Genomic DNA, 15,200 nt, shown 5'->3' with positions numbered 1-15,200 from the left:
ATCGCAACTTCATGTTTGCATGATCTATGACTTAGCTAATAAGATAGCAAGCATATTATTCCATATTGGTATATTTACATTCGGTTATAATAATGAATTTGATTCCCAAGTTAATAATGATCATAGGAATAAGTGTTGAACTTCATAACATATTATGTTCTTACATAAATTGTTTTGTTAAAGACGATTACTCAATGTCTGTAATTGGTTGCAAAGGCAATTATCACAAGAACAAATGTTCATGTTTGTATTTGAGTACATATGATTTTACATGTCTTTAAACTAATTTACATCAAACCAACAAGTTATGATACTTCCTCCCCATTGCAATTGGTTTTTTGTCATTAACCAAATATTTCTCATCTAATATTTCGTATGTATTATATATTGAAATTAATCCACCACAAGACATAACGATGAGGCCACAAAGAAAGTTGGGAATTTATGTCGGTATTAAATAGTATATATGATTAAATACTTAGAGCCATTAATGAGATATTTGTTTATGGCTCACTGGTCTTCACTTTAGTGAATCGATGTTCCCAACATCAGGGGGAGATATAAGTCAGTTGGAAAATGAATTTAGTTGGAATGAATTATCATTGATCCTCAAACTAAGTTATATAAACTGAAAATTCAAAGGATAATTCATGTATACAACTTAACGAATCAATTACCAGATAATTCACTGACCAAAATATAGTGTCTATCTAAGACACATATACCAACTGCTAATGCTCCAATTAAAGTTGTCTAAGAAGGACAAACACATATTGATAATGAGTCTAATACACGCGTGTAACATGGTAGACCAATCGATTATAAAGGTAAAATTTCCTCGAAAATTGGAGCAAATAATTAAGATGGTCAAGTCGAGGTACAATAAAAAAGTCTCTTGAAAGAGATTAGACATGATGGTTCTTGAAGAACCTTAGGTACCTGAAAACAAAGAACTCTCAATAAATTATATTGTATCATGTCTACACAGATATATGGAATCGAAATAAAGTCGACGTCGCTATACTTTTATATAAATGATGATGATGAGGATCAAGATTATAAATCTGCCTATGAAAAATTATTGGCCAAAGTGGAGAGACGCAAACAAGTCAGAGTTGAATTCTCTAAATAACGAAAAGTTTGTTGGACCAGCAGTCCGTACAACTAAAGTTGTAAAATGTGTTAGATGTACGTTAGATACAAACGGGTATTGTATATGAGTTAAGAAAATTCATCAAGTGATATAAGGTAAAAAATTGATGGTACAAGAATTTTTGCAAAGACCTATGATTAATTATTAAGAGACACATTCTCCAATGGTGGAAGCAATGACTTTCCGATAACTAAACAATTGGTAATATAAAAAGAGAATTGATATGTGTCCAATAAATATTGTTATTCAGTTGATACTGAGAGTTTACAAGAAAATCTATGAAGGATTTGAATTATCAAATCATGTAACGTAAGTTCTCGAGAACATAATGATTGATGTGTATAGAGTCATATTTGAATACTTTACGATTATTGAATATGTAGAACATAAATGGAACTCCTGAAGAGTTTCCTATGGTGATTGAACACTTGAAAGATTAATTGATTATGTGCATCAATAAGCATATACATAGAAGAGAATGTACATGATGAGTACAATATCTCAATAAACAAATAAATTATACAATATGGATTTTTGATATATGATACAAAATGAAGTGTTAATGAGCAAGTTTATGCAACAAAAATTCTGGAAAAGTGAATGCGTATGCAAAATTTGTCAAGTTGAAAAGAAGCCCATGATAGATTGGTAATGCATGGATTTATGCTTATTACGTATGAACTAAATTATTTGGATTGAGCTTGACACAAATCAAGAGATATTTTGATAAAGAGAGAGATAAGTTGGATAAAATTAGTAATACTTTAATCAAAATTTCACTCTTATAAGGTCATTATAATTGTAAATCTACAATGATGATGTAGACATCACCGAGAGAAACTTATGAGCTTTTAAAGAGAAAATTCTTTTTAAAAGACCTTGACACGGTGTGATTGTTCGACTTAAAGTTCGAATATATGTGTAATTGTATGTTTATAAATCCATCAAAGTGCATCTAGAAAATGTTGAGACATTTTACCATGCACAAATTTAATCGTTTTAGCATGTTAAAGGATGTCTAGCAATGACTCTATATCATTGTCTATCTGACTATGAATATTATTGGTTCGGAAATACCATAATTAAATGCATATGTGCATTATGTCGTACTCTTAGCCATATATTATTATTATTATTATTTTCTTTATGTATATTTATCAACATGTGTCCTGCTAGGAGACATCATAATGAGTTAATACATATATTACAGGTATGAAATATACGAGTTTATATGTTACTAATCCACCAAAACAAGTTTGGTTAGTCTTGTAGATACAGAGAAACACAACAGGGTCATGAATACAATTGTATATGTTTACGGATGAGGTGATAGAAGTTTTCACGTGAAGATCATGCAATATTGTTCAACTTCAAGATTCATATGTCATGGGACCAAGACGCAAATTATTGAGTACAAAGTTACGAAGCTTTCACATAAGATTTTTACTTACTATTTTAAATGATATATAAATCAAGGAGAGACAATACGCGCTGCACTCTTTTTCCCTTAGCTATGGTTTTGTCCAAATGGGTTTTCCTAGCAAGGTTTTTAATGAGGCAGCATCCCGAAGCGTATGAAGTTGATATCCAAGGGGGTGTGTTATGAATAATAGTTATTATGGTTATCAACACTTAAAATAGATTTGGCTTCTTCTCCACGTATTCCCATCCCTATATAATATTCTATTGTATCTCATTATATTAGACACACCTAATTAGTGAAATCTCCATCTTTCTCCCTACATCTCTTTCTCATCTTTTTTGTTTATTAGGCTTTGTTTTACAATAATTTGATTTTGGAACAGTTATTACGCTTCAACAAGTCAAAATTAACACCAAATTGGTTCAAACACGTACCAACACCTAACAACAGATTAGTATAACTTTTAAGACATTACAAATCAAATATCATTAACATAAATACCGTAGTACGTTTGGCACTTTGCATTTATGTTAATCACATAATAATAAAATCAGTGTTAATTTCTTGTTCAAACGTACTATTACTTTTTTGATCTTGAAACCCTTCGAATCAAGAACACAAAACAAAGCACGCGATACAACACAAAGAACCCAATCAATATATAAATGTTCACCCATCTCTGATTCTCATGCAACCCTTTTTTCTGCAACACGTCAGCACCTGTCATCATGCACGTTTGACTCTTCTCATCGTACCAAATCATACACTTGTTGACCAGACATGAATACTCATTAATCAACAGAGCATCAAGTGCGTACTTGTACATTGACAAGTAATGCATGAACAACCAGTATTTTGGCATGCTTTCTTTCGATATGAAGTAGCCCGAAAATAGGAAGAATCCGGCTAGAAGTACGGTGACTAGCGAAGTTCCGGTGATGTAGTTCGGTGCAATGGAGCTTAAGAAGAGGATGAATGAGTTGGCCATTAGTACAATGACCCAAATTACTAACACGAAGTAGGCGAATGCTTGCCATGTGTGACACAGACCGACTAGGAAATAAACGCAAACGGAGTAGATTATTGCGATGGCGAGGAGGTACGGGAAGAAAACGAGGGTGTTCGCTATGAGGTATGATGATAACCTGTGTTACAAGTAAATTCATAAGTTTGTATATGTAATTTCTAATAGTTACGCATATGTAACTCTTTTAAGTTTTGGGACGAATAATTTGTAAACTAGAAAACAATAGAAAATAGGAGTACGTGTTTGTTGTTAAAAAAAAAAGAAATAACAAAAATAGACAGGAGAGAAGTTATGTAAAATCATAAAATTGCGATTTTCTGTCGGATTAATTTGAGAAAATAACCTTGACTAATTTTCATCTGTTACAAATATATCATTTGATTTTTTTTTAAATTAAAAAATTGTTTCAGCTAACAAGAATCCTTAATATGGCACACTTAGCGGTGCCGATGGACACATAAATTTCTATCCGTCTGGACGTAAATAGATTGTTGTGCCAAATATAAATATGTTACGCCACGATTAAAATCCGCTTCCTCAAGAGAAAATTGTTAAAACATTGATTTGACAATTTTTTAAAATATCAGACTACCTTATGTTGCCTAAACTTAATATTAAAAAATATTAATATTCTCTATTAAAAAATATTAATATTAATATTCTCTCAAAGTGAGGGTACATTAAACTCTCAATATTTTATTAATTAATTTTAACCGGTTAAAAAAATCCCTTTCTATCCTACAGTTGTATTAAAATCTCCACTCACTTGTATTAAAATTTAAAAATATATAAGAGTGCAGAATAACACGTGAGTACTTATGATCACCTGTAAACACCACCGGAGGCTTCCCGGAGCAGAACCGGACGCTCATTAATAAAAATCGGCAGCGTTTCAGTCGTCGACGAAAGCAGAAACGTCAGCGTAAACGCGAAAAGCCCGAACCTCTTCTCGATCCCAGTCTTATCAAACTCAATATTAATATAAATCGTCCCCAAAACAATCCCCACAACTAACGCCTGCAATGTGTTTGTCAAAAGCAACTGCTTCGTCCGGTAAATTATCTTCCAAAATCGCCCGTACAACGCCACTATTTCCGACAACCTAGAGCTCCGATATCGAACGTTATGAACATGTTTCTTACGAACAGCTATCGGTGTCGTTGGATCTGTTGGTGTGTCGGGTTTGGTGACGTGCAACTGTGTTAATATTTCCATCGCGTATTCCAACGAGTTCAGTTGCGGCGGGAGTGTAAAACCGTTTGATAATAAATGTTGTTGTAGGGTAGGTAGGGTTCCATGATGAACTACTTTCCCTTTGGATAATAATAATATCTTATCAATGGTTGATAGGATTTTGAAGCTTGGTTGGTGGATTGATAATATGATGGTTCTAAGGCGAGACGTTGCGATGGTTTTTAGGGTTTGCATGATATTATAAGCGGACGTGCTGTCGAGCCCGGACGTCGGTTCGTCGAGGATCAACACTCCGGGGTCGTGTAAGAGGCTTAAACCGATGGACACGCGCCGCCTCTTCGCCACCCGAGAGGTTGTGGCCGAGGCGTGTGTGGGCCACGTGGGTTAATTGGAGTTCGGATAATAATGCGGTGACGATGGCGGATGTTTGGGTGGCGTGGAGTAGGCGGGCGGCTAAGGCGAAGGTTTCGGCGATGGTGAGGGCGGGTAGGGAGTAGTCGTGCTGCGGGACGTAGGCGGAGAGCTTGCGGAAGGTGGAGGGGGTGAGGGGGGTGGAGTTGAGGTGGAGGGTGCCCGTGGTGGGGGCGGTGCGGGTGGATAAGATGTCGAGGAGGGTGGACTTGCCCGCGCCGCTCGGGCCGACGATGGCGAGGATTTGGGAGGGGTGGGCGGTGAGGGAGATGTATTGGAGGATGGGTGGTGGTGGGGTGCATGGTTTCATGAGGAGGAAGGATGTGAGTGTGGTTGTGGTGGTGGTTTTGGTGTAGGAGATTGCGGTGGCGGTTAGAGTGTAGGTTTTGATGGTTGGCTGTGGTGGTGATGGAGATGACGACGATGGTGGTGGTGGTTCTTCCATGATGGGTGTGAGTGATTATGGAGGGAGATATTAAGAAAGATGGTGTGAGGTGACTTATTATATAAATGCCTAAAGTTAATGTATTTAAATTTTACTCTATTTGTTCCGGTTAAAGTGTTTAGTCTGAAAAACCTAAAATTTAAGATAGATTAAATTATTGTTTATTTTTTTTACCTAATGACATTAATGCACTTAAAAATTGGGTTCATCAATATTGTTTATTAATGTCAGTTGTGTGTGTTTAAAGATAAACTTAAAAATTGGTTAATAAATTTTAAAGTGGACATTTGTAATGGGACAAATAAAAAAGACAATGTGAGCACCTTTAATTGGACGGAGGGAGTATTTCAGATGTAACAAATAAAGCCTTGACTGCCTATACAACGTGTATGTATGTAGCGTTTATGTGGTTGGCATATCATATTTTACACCTCGTATAATTTCAAAATACTTGTAAAAATAACTAGCTTGAAATTGATATGTTCATAAACGAATCAAGTCAAGCCGTGATCAAGCTAATGTAAGCTTGTTTGTTTAACATAACTAGGCCCAAAATTTATTGATTATAAGTTATAACTCATTTACTTTTGTAAATATGAGCACACCCAAGTCTATGAGTCACTACACACCACTCTGATATTAATTCAGTGTAAACTTTGATATTGTTATTTTAAATGAAAATATGTTAGTATAATTATTAAATACGAAGTTAAATTTAAATGAGCTTACTCGTTGAGTTACGAGTTAACATTAACATTTTATGAAACGAGCTTAGACTCAAATTTAAAATCTTAATAATTAACGATATTAGTTAAGTTGACTTGTTTGAAAATAACTTCAAGGTTAAGGGCAGGCTAAACTCCCCTCCCTGATTAACCAACCCTATTTTGATATTTTATACTCTACTTGTTGATTTAATTAATCGGTAATAAAATTCTTATTAAAATATAATAGGATATAATAAAGAATAATGACATTTTATTAAATTTAACCCGTGACAAGATATAAAAAAAGGTGACATAATGAAGCATGGAATGACAAAATATGATCACATGGGTGATAACCTAAGAGGAATCCGTGAACAAGTATCATTCACCATTCCCAAACAAATTTTGCAGACAAATGCCACTAAAATACAATTGATTTATCATCCTCTTTTCTTATTTGACTTTTATCAACTGTCAAATATTACAGTCATTTTGTGTACGCGAAAATATATCATATAATAATATCATCGGTGACATTCATAATATCAAACTAAATGTATACCAAGCTTGAAGATGGAATTAATTGATGACAAAGTTTTATTTGTCGTTTCATTTTACTCTTCTCTTTTTTTTTTAAATGTAAGCTTGCCAAATAATTCACCATGTTAGAAAGGCCTAATTTATCCCGACAAAACAAAAATTACATGATAAGTAATGGATTTTTGAGCCTTGCTATCCTATTCAAATAAAACTTATAGTTACGAGATGACAACCACAAATATTAAACCGAAACAATCGAATCAAACAGAGGTTCTTTGTTGTCATTGGGTTGACCAAAAATAGTCTCATAATGAGCTCTCCAAATAATCCACCACGTAGTATAGATAATAACATCAATAACATCTTTTTTTCTTTTTCCAGACGACGAATACAACTTGGCTAAAATACTTGTTGGCCCTTTATCAGCTGCCGGAAGAATCACCTCTAACCAAATACCAATAGCATTCCAAATCTTTGAAGCAAGGTGAGACCGCCGAATTCAAACATATATCAGGCATAAGATTGAGGGAATCCAAACATATCATTCATTTTACTTTTAGTTAATGTGGTTTGTTGTAAAGGTTGATCGTTATTTAAAGGATAATATCATGTACTTATGTAAATGAACATGGTGAATGGTAAATGTGTTGATGATTATTTTTCCTTTGGTTTCACGTAAATTGCTCCAATATTATGAATATCGATTTTAGCTCCATCTTTGTTGATGGTTTGACGTCTAGTATAATTGGTCTAGATAATCTAAGGAGTTTTGGGCCAAGTCGAGCTAACTCATTTAACTTTAAGCTTAAGCTAGCTTGGTTCAGCTCGTTTGTTAAGCACCACTATCAAGAAATGAAACCGTCAAAAGCAAAAACTGAAGGCCCATGCCAAATTTACTTAGTTTACAAGAATCATGTCTAATGTCCGGTGAAGGCTTTTATTTCTCCGCTAAAGCTATGATAAGAGAAATTAATGGTTAAATTACAAAATTATTGTATAATGTACATTCGTACTGACGGAATCACTTTGAAATATCACCGGGCTGAATGTTTTTGGATGTCCATATATATTGTCAGAAACAGTAAAAAATGTCGAAAATTTTAAAATTCAGTCAGACTCGCCTTTTTATTAGAACACATGGGTCGCTCGTGATGGTTTCTATACTAGTCCTCTAGATGACAGATGAAAAACAGTTGAACTTGCGATTTTTGAATAAGTATTTATAAGAAAAGGTTGTTACTCTAGTAACATCAGTGGTTATAAATGGTTATGCTATTTTTGGTCATTTCTAAAAAAATAAAAAAAATGAAAAAAAACCGATCCCCACGATTTCAGTACTTGTATGAAGTTTTGTTTTCGAGAGGGATTAAAAAACTCTCCAACGTGTTTATGACTTTTTTACACAACAAATTTGTCATACACGCAAATAAATTTTAGTCATGATAAAAATATTATTTATCAACCCTCCTTTCATTCTCCTCCTTGTATGAGTATGACACACAACATCCTAGGGTGGTTAAACGAACGAAAGATAAGCTTGTACTTGGCCTAAACCCAGCAAGCCTAAAATGAGCTCGTTTTTTTAGCCGATTTTTTTTTTTTGTAATTCAGTTTGAACTCAAGAGTTCTACATGTTTAATTTTTTATCTGTTTTATAAAATTCGTGTAAGAAAATCTAGTGATAGCAATGCTAGAGACATAAATATGCAGAAACAAAACAAGGAATTAAAAACAATCGAAGAAGGCATTTAATTAAGACCTTGAGGTTGCATTTGCACTTTTGCAGGAGTGGTGAGAAAGAGGCTGATGAAAAACAGTCGTTGGATAGCTTGTTTGGTTCGAAGCTCACGTGAAGAAGGTGAACACATACAAAGCATGAACGACTAGGTGGTGTGTGAGGGTTTACAGAAAAAAAATGAAGAATACATATCGAATATATATTAACGACTTGTTAAGTCCAATATACTTAAAGTCTTGCTATATGCGGGTCGATTTGTTTAATGCTTATTCATGAATATTATTTTTTTTTTGAAAAGCCGATATTTTACTAAAAACATTACTAGCAAGAAACTAGAATATAAAAAAGAAAATTACATATATAAAAGAGGATTCTTAGGCCACTTGATCTTAAAAATATTGCATTTTCAACTGCTACTTCTATACTATCGGTAATACTCACTGACATAGTAATAATTTGAATTATATACTGCTTCGACTCAAGTGAAACACTTTTGTAATATATTGATGTTCTTTTAATATTTTTGTTACCTTATACCTTGTTTCCTGTTACACAAACTTGTTTATTATATCTGGCTAAAGAGTAAAGAAGTGAATGACAAATATCAGAGAATCACTAGTACATTATAATAAATTATTTCGTGGATTGAATTTCAGAATATATAAAACTGTTGGAAATTAAAAGGAAATAAAGATTTCAAAACGGAATTTTAACTTCACTCAGTCTAAGCTTCGCCATTGCAGTTGGCTCAAGCCAAACAAGCTTTAGCTGCTACCAGGGTACGTTACACAAGTTGTTTGAACAACTATAACATACCCATATAGCTTTAATTTCTACCTTTTTTATTTCACTAGTTAATAAACACACCACCATATTGAATTAGGTAAAAGTAAAAAAGAAAAGAAAGGTGAAGTTAAGGATTCATAATAGATTTATTCAGTTAGATCTATTAAAGCCATGGTGTTTATATGAAACAAACAAAAATGAGAAATTTGACATATCAAGAGATGTTCGACAAGAATGTCCCGGATAGAGATCGAGCATGAGTATTTTTTTGATACTGACTATTTTACTAATAAAACAGAATTTTATCTATACACACCTTCATCCCACAGTTTATATATATACCTCACGTGGTTTCCTGGCTGTCCGTGACTTAATTACGTGACCCACTTGTTGCATTATTGTTTTACTAGCTAATACTCTACTTGGTAACTCCTACAACACTCTCACTTTGTTTAACGCATAGCTATTGTCAACTAAAATATTACGACATAAAGTAGATGTAGGGTTAAAACTTGTATAAACGTATGTATCATCGTTGTAGTACAAGTTCGTTTATTTCTTTACATAAATTACACATGTGATTGATAGTGTCTACTTGTATAATACATTTGAATGTTTTTTACTTAATAGCATGTGGTTTTTAGAGAATCATTGTTGCGGTAGGGGTTTGGTATAATACGCGCATAAAATGTTATGAACGTGAACGCCCCCCCTCCCCCAACTCGCTGTCGAGTTATTTTTTATACTTGACACTAGAACGTCCTAATTGAGTCTGAGAAAACCGAATACATGAATCAAAGAGTTATATCATTCTTTCATGGACACATATATGCATTTGAACTAATTGTACAATCAAGTCTCTTCACTTGTTTCTTTTTTCAGTGTACAAGTCAACAAGTTGAGGTTCATTAACTAAGGCTCAGGTTATCAACGAAAAGAACAGATCAAGCCGCCATAACTTCACTAGCTTGATGCATGATTTGATTTCACTTGGGAATGGGATCCCTATAAGTAAAAGGGTTGTTGTGCATGTCCTTTTATGTTTAAATGATTTAGGACTTTATAAAGTCGAAGATGATGAAGAATGACCATTCATGTAACCTACTATATTTAATATTAGATCGTGACCAAGTGATAGTGAGGGGCCCATATTTGTTTGTTCCTTGGCCATTTGTTGATAAGTACAAAGGCCCACTCGTTATGTCACTAACAAACCATGCAAAAATACAAACTAAAATTGTATTTAGTGGGGTATAAAACTGAAAAGTTAAGCATAAAAGAAATTGTATGATCATTGGTAAGTTTATAAAAGAAATTGGGATGTTAAAACAATAAAGCTTAAACTGTAAGAAAAATATATAATAATATATTTTTATATATGACCATTATAATCATTCATATTATAATAGATCAAAATATAAACTATATCTTATTATATATTAATTTGGTAATTGTTGATGAGCTATATTACCTATAATAAACTAATAAAGGGTTTCCCCTTGGGTGTATATATAGAGAGATAAATATTAACATCATAACCTAATTACACACACATAACAATTTGTGTGCCTCCTCTCTCCTAAAACCGGGTTCCTCTCAAGAAACCTAACCATCCTTAACTATACATCCTAAAGGAGAACTCAATCAAGATGACAAGCATGTCGACTACATCATACCCTGCTGCGGTTACTACTCTTCATGCTATAACATGTTAATAGGTTTAATATTTATCATGTTTTCTATTACTTACATGAAAAACTGATCAACATGTGACATCAGAGTGATGTTGATTCATCAGTTCTTCATGTTTCTCTAATTCAATAATTAAAATCGAAAGACATGAATTAAATCTTGATAAACCCTAATTTTTCATGTTATGTTGTTTTTTTTTTGTGTTCACAAAGTTGTTCATAATTTCATCCTAATTTGGATGAAAAATTATATAATTTGGTGATTGATTAAGTTTTAATTAAGTTTTCTTAAATTTTAGGATAAATCAAGATTACGATTTTGTTTTCCATAAAATGCATTGACTTAATCTTCAAGTTTTAAATTTAAAACTATTATTAATATTATTATTATTATATTATGGATACATACTAATCCGTTTTAAGTTTATAACTATTATTATTAATAATAATAATAATAATAATAATAATAATAATAATGTATCCAATTGTATGATTATGATTAAACTAAGATTTAAAATCTAAAACTATTATTATTCTTATCATTATAGTTATTTTATCATAGACTTGGAGATAAACTAAAATACCTTATGGATTAGTTTACGGGTTTACAAGTCAGTGTATGGGTTTCTAACTAGTTTACTGACCATAACCCACAACCCATAAACCTCAGAATCCCGTAACCCATTAAGATTCTTGGAAACTCAAATTTTTTTGGAAACTCAATTTTCCAAACTAGTTTTTTAGAGAACTCTAATGATTTTGCAATTAACTAAATAGTTTTGTAAATTGTTAAATATTATAATTTTTTTTACAAATCTGAGAAGGCTTAACTTGAATGAACTTTTGATGTATCACTTCTGTCCAAATGTGATTTGTTACATTTACCATATCATTCAAGTCTAATTAAAAGCTTTTGTTAGTTTTTGCCTAAGATGATACAAATGTCTCACTTATGTCCAAAGGTGATGTGTTACATTTTTATCTAGCAAAACTAGCCCGTGCATAATTAAAATAATTGTCACACTTCTGCCCAAATGTGATGTGTTATAATTGTTTTGCACACATACTTAAATAAATTTTAATTCTGCTCAAAGGTGATTTATTTTTTGTTTAAGTAGAACTTTCAATTATAGTATATTAGTTTGATGTTAATAGTAGACTTGTCACATCTTCAATAAAATATAATGATCATCACATTAATGATCATTCATTAATCTAATGATCGTAAATTTAATATGTATTATTTTAATATTCCGTAATATTACTCACTATAACATTCTTCTATAATTAACGATCTCATCCAAATCATCCACTCTAATCTCAAAACACAACTGAATTTGTCTCATAAAGAGTTTTAATAACATTTAGCTCTTCTTAGTATTAATTATCCATTAAGACATGATATGACTATCCTACTTCTCTTTCTAATAATAATCATTATATTAAAAACTAGAGCATAACAAACGAGATGAGTCGATCATAATGTCTCTTATGATAATGATAATCAAGAACATATTTAAATAAATGCTATCACTAGAGTTATTATTGATTTAGTTTTTCCTAAGACTAATCAAAATAACTCATAAGATGCAGGCATTCCTTCTAAATTCTAACTATAAGGTTACATGGTATCCATGAATACATCATAATGTACATTACCATGACCCATAAAATTAAGGGTTTCAAACCCCAATCTACGGTGGAAATGCTGGGGCGTGGATTGATTGTCACAGCTCGCAAGGTCACTATCATGCAAATATTAAGATTCAAATATCTATTTATTTAATTCAAACAACACCATTATTCATTACAAAAAGAAATCCAAAGTAAACAAAACATCAAATAATTCAAATGAAAATTCATAGACTCAAAAATAAACTCTTCTAGCATAAGTCCTTAAAACAATTCTTCTAAGTCCACATTTCACATCAAACGATGACCTGCATATGCGTTGAAAATAATATAGTTTGTCAACACGAGGTTGAGTGAGCAATACACCAGTTCGGTTATACATACAATATAATAAAATACGTAGCTGTAACGAGTCATATGAGATTAACAAATCAACCAATGAGCAATTAAAATGAGATGTCAAAAAACACAAGGCTATATCGACTAGCGTATGATCATACTATTTTATGAGATTATGCTGGACCTCTCCGAATGCAATTCACATTGAGCACATAAACATATAACAAGTATGGCATGAGATTAGTTAACACATAAGACAAACGGTTGCAGTTTTGTGTATAGATAAATGTGAAAATATACTAAGTTACGCATATGTCCCCAAAAGTGATAAAACGAGTAAAAAGGGGGAATGTGGCACTCACCTCAAGGATGGACGATGATGATTAAGGTAGTGAAAATAAGAGAATGAATTACACGCGGACGTTAGAGCCTATGAGGAAACGAGAGTAAACGGACTCGTTAAGTACAAGATTTAACTAGATAATTAATAACAAAGAAATATTATTTTAATATTTTATTTATAAGGATTTATTATAAAACTATATTGTTGATTTATGAAAATATACTTAATAAAATGTCATTTTTAGTTTTATAACTAAAATTACTTGATATATGTATATATGTGTTTATTAAACGTTAGTTTTTAAGTATCTTTATATATATCTAAGTATATCTATACTATATATAATACACCAAACAAGGGTAAATTAAGACACCCAATTTTAAGTAATTTACAATTTTTATTGCTTAAGGTACATCTTACATAGCATCCAAGACAAGGACATACTTGTCAATTGAAAATTATGTCTTAAAATAGTTACAATATTGCCCCCTCAACTTTACTCAACATTTGTAAATTTAAAAAAATAATTACTACTTTGAACCTTTATCTTTACCCATATTTCCTTTTAATTTTAAATGTAAATAACTTCCCACCAACGATTTGCCAACGGCCATAAGTTTTTCATACGTTAATATTTTTTATAAAAAATTGCATCATAAAAATGAGTATTTTATTGTCTTTAATTTGGGTATGATATTGCTATAACTTTTCAAATAAAAATTTTTAACATATTACATATGGATGTTCACAATTCGGTTTTTAACGGTTTTCCAAGTAATATCGTGAGCCAAACCATTGGTTCGATTTTTTTTTGTTGAGAACCGAAACTAAACCTTTGAAACTTTAAACTGAATCGTTACTAATTGTTTGATTACACACATTGAGCTTCAATAATAAGTCGACCTTTCGGTCCGGTTTTATATGACCAATTTTTTGTATAAACCGTAAAACAAACGTTTGCTATGGTTTAAACATTCAAAAACCGGCTGACCAAAGGTGATGATTGGTTCAAACGTTGTTCGTTAATTGTTACATGATTACTATGATTTTCGTTACCCGCCGCATCGCGCGGACACCTGTCTAGTATATTTAAATGTATATATATGCATGAAAATGAGTCTTAGAGAAAAATATACGTATATGATCGAAAACAATTAGCAAAGTTCGATTTTAGTGAACCAAACTTGTTTAAACATTATTATTGTTATTATTATTATGAGTTTTTGATTAAAAAGAATAAAGAAGTTTTTTCCAAAAAATATGGGGTCAGGGAGAGTCGAAACCGCGACCTCCACCCTCAACCTCACAAGAGTTAACCAGCAGGCTAGCCCAGCCGACGTGCAATATGGCTCTGGTTCAAATATTAATAAACATAAACTGTTTATCCCCAATTGATTACAAACCCTAGAAATCGCAATTAACCCAAAACGTTAACAATCGATTAAAACAGGTTTAGGGTTAATGATCCCCTCGTAATCGCAATCCCAACCAAGAATTTAATTACCTTAAAACGTAAACGAAAGAGGATGAACAGATAATAAAGTGGCCGACGGCTATAGGGGTGATGAACGGGTAATTCACAAACAAAATGATTCAATTAAATAGAGGGTTTTTGTCAGTCACGTTATAAGGAAGGTATCCATGAAATTAATTGCAATAATATCAACGTTTACGAGGTCATGGCTGTCATTTGGTGTCTGCTTAGTGTAAAAGGAAATAACGAATCAATAAGATGCAATTTAACATATATAAGTTGTCGGTTAAGCCGCGT

General features: G+C 32.3%; 1 pseudogene across 1 annotated transcript; it reads right to left on the bottom strand.

Annotated features, from left to right (window-relative positions):
- Positions 1-3,067: 3,067 nt before the first annotated feature.
- On the bottom strand, positions 3,068-5,653 carry LOC143589525 (ABC transporter G family member 8-like; annotated as a pseudogene). The gene is made up of 2 exons (XR_013145299.1): positions 4,430-5,653; positions 3,068-3,721 (listed from the first exon to the last, which is right to left on the bottom strand). The product of XR_013145299.1 is annotated as an ABC transporter G family member 8-like (transcript).
- Positions 5,654-15,200: the final 9,547 nt, after the last annotated feature.

The sequence above is a fragment of the Bidens hawaiensis genome, unplaced genomic scaffold (assembly GCF_021521415.1).
Source record: "Bidens hawaiensis isolate Kalapana, Puna unplaced genomic scaffold, B.hawaiensis_p1.1 tig00037604_1, whole genome shotgun sequence".
NCBI lineage: Eukaryota > Viridiplantae > Streptophyta > Magnoliopsida > Asterales > Asteraceae > Bidens > Bidens hawaiensis.
The sequence above is the reverse complement of the archived record's forward strand: the minus strand, read 5'-3'. Positions and strand labels throughout refer to the sequence as shown.